Source organism: Sinocyclocheilus rhinocerous, unplaced genomic scaffold (genome assembly GCF_001515625.1).
Source record: "Sinocyclocheilus rhinocerous isolate Xijiao unplaced genomic scaffold, SAMN03320098_v1.1 scaffold698, whole genome shotgun sequence".
Taxonomy (NCBI): domain Eukaryota; kingdom Metazoa; phylum Chordata; class Actinopteri; order Cypriniformes; family Cyprinidae; genus Sinocyclocheilus; species Sinocyclocheilus rhinocerous.
This window is the reverse complement of record NW_015663501.1, coordinates 27,990-31,218: the sequence shown is the minus strand read 5'-3', so window position 1 is coordinate 31,218 and position 3,229 is coordinate 27,990.

Genomic DNA, 3,229 nt, shown 5'->3' with positions numbered 1-3,229 from the left:
AGCAAGACCCAGGCCACAGCCATAACAGCGGCCCACGGTGGAGCCGACGGTGGGAGGAGCCATGGAGGAGGGATGGCCACCGACTCCAGGGGGCCGACCAGCGGCGGCGGAGCAGGTGGAGGAGGAGCCCGAGGCGGAGACGGAGAGCCAACGAGTCAGGGGGATGCCGAGGATCCGGGGGGCCAGGGTGGAGCCGAGGGCTGTGGCGACCGAGGCGGAGATCCGGAGATCCGCGGCGGAGCCGAAGCGACTGAGGACCAAAGTGGAGCTGGCGGGAGGATGGAGCCCAACGGAGCCGGTGGGATGGAGCGACAAGGCGCAGTCAGAGGAGAGGAGTCCTGAGGCGATGGCGGGTCGACGCCTGACCAAGGTGGAGCCGGAGGGACGAGGGAGCCCGGTGGAGCTGATGGATCGACTGTTGAGGCGAGGGAGCTAGGAGCCGAGGTGGAGCCACTGGGTCTACGGGCCGAGGTGGAGTCCAGGCCTCGGAGGCTGGAGGCGGAGGTGAGAGATACTCCGACCCCGGCGACGCTGGAGGATGGCAGTCCCGCGGGGCTCGCACCGCAATGATGGTGGGCTGAGGGCAAGCAGAGGGGCTGCCAGCGGTGCGGGAGGCGGGGGCGGGGGGGAGGGCGGGCATTTTCGAGGAGCAGCCACTAGAGGGCGCTTTCTAGGAGCGGGCACTGGAGGGCGCTCTGAGCTGTATTCGGGGGCTGGATCCCTCCCCTCTTCGTTTTGGCCCTTTTGCGGCTCCATATTCAGCTCACCCTCAGCCACGATGCAGGGGGCGGAGCTCGACTCCGTGCTCACACCATCCACGGCTTGCTCCCTCGTGGTGGGCACTGTCGCCGGCTCTCGCACCTGGTCTGATGGGTTGGGCTCATCTTCTGGGGCGATCCTCTGCTCAGTCGCTTGACTTTGCTCTGGCTCGGGCGACCCGTTTCTCGCCAGAGTCCACTCCACGAAGGCGGCGAATTCGACAGCGCTCTGCACACGGCGTTCAGGCTTGCATCATAGAAAGAGTTGTCCGGGTAGCTGGTGATGTTAGCGACCAACAGGAACAGTTTGGTATGGTCCTCGAGAGCTTTGTCTCCCTGCTCCTGCAGGAGGAGGAGGAATTCGGGGTGAGTGAAGGGATCCATGGGGAACACACAACGGAAACAAAAAACTGAGTAAAAACAGAAACAAAACGGAGGGGAAACACGCAATTTAAACTGTTTTTTGTGGTCGGTTATTCTGTCATCGTGTGCTAGAGATCAGGCAGGACAACAAAGATGAAGAATACAATAATATTGGAACAATAACAAGAACATTTAACAATGCATAAAGCTTTACACCTTGTCCATGTACAAAGTTATGGGCTCCTGTTATAAACAAAACAAAAGATGTAGTAATAATGCATGACTTAAAAAGTTGTTGAAACTGTCAAAACAGGGTAATCACACGTAGCACAAGGAGTAGACATCAACAATAACGACAAACTAGAATACAAGAGACAGGAACTCATATAGGGCAGATAACGAGGGGCAGGCAGGTGAGCACAATGAGGTGATTAACTAATAATGAGAACAGGAACAACCAAATAAGGACACAGAGGGAGAAACTACAATCAACAGTCCACAGGGGTGTGACAATACCAGCCATTCAGTGGACACTATACCAGCCATTCAATGTAACTGAGGTTTAAATACTGGTGAACTTCTAGCACAGCGTCAAACTGGTATCGAGCCAATCTCAGACCTATGCGAGAGACATCTTCAACTGTGCTACGTTTGTACTCCATAATTGTCAATTCATATTTCATGTTACAGGCACATTGCAATTAATCATGGTCAGGTCATTTTATGGACATTTTATTCCCAAAGTATTCAGAAAACTTTAATAAACTTTAATAAGCTAATAAATCTTATACAGCAACTGTAACAACTGACTTGTTTTGATAATTTTAATTCTGACATAAAACCAGAACAATAACAAGAACATTTAACAATGCATAAAGCTTTACACCTTGTCCATGTACAAAGTTATGGGCTCCTGTTATAAACAAAACAAAAGATGTAGTAATAATGCATGACTTAAAAAGGTAAAAACATTATTTTATGCTTTACACTGAGTTTCTGAATCTAATATCTTAATGTGGTATGGTATCCACATGAATAATGATTCTTACATTGTTCCATCGCTGGCTTACATTGTTCACGTTAGCGAGTGTCTAAACGACCAATTTTACTTCCAAGTTTTAAGTAAACATGCAAAAATAAAACGATAAACCTTTACTTGGCTAGTTAACTGGAATAAAACGATCAACTGCACATACCTCTGCTGAATCGTGACTTGAACGGTGGTCTCGTGCTGATGACGTCAGCATCCAGGTAGGCACGCCCAGGGCACGCAATTCATATGCCCACAGTGGGTTATGATTGATCGACTGACAGGCTCAAATCTGATTGGCTAAAGAGTACGAGTGTCCCGCGTGGGAGGAGTTCGCTGCCAGGAAAGTCTCAAAAATACACACACAAATCCAAGGCGATTCACATTCACAGCCCATGATAAACTCGTGAATTTTAAACATTCAAAAATGTTGTACACAGTTGTACATCTGTGAATTGTGTTTTGCATTTGTGAAACGTATTTTATGAATGTATATTCTTATTTTGTGCTCGTGAATTGGTTTTTGTGAATATATATTTTTTTTTGTGCACGTGAATTGGGTTACGCATGTGTGCATCGCGTCTTTTGCGTGAATTATTATTGAGATCATTCTGGCTCCATACTCTAGGACTCACTGTAGTTAATGGCTAAACTATAGAACGTTACAATGCTAAGGACGGACACCATCGGCAATCCACCTCTACTCATTAGTGTGTAACACTGATGATCCCTATATAAGTGCCTCCTTAAAAGGGGGATTATATCCCTTCTTCAAGACCCAACAGCAGTTGGGAAGGGAGGTAAACAAAACAGAGGGACTCTTGTGAATTGCCCATCGCAGTTTCATTGATACAGGGGGTCACTCATCCAGGGGGGAGTATACATCCTTACCCTTTATTTATTCTCAGAAAAGCGAGGCAAATGAAAGCAGGACATAATGCAGTTTGCCCAATAACTCTCATCTCCCAGGCTCTAAATCCCCCAGGAAGCCACAGGGTAGCCTTGGCCCTACTTATCCCTCTGGGGTCGGCAGTGGCGCTGGCGTGATCACTTGCATATTTTCCTACTAACAGTGAAA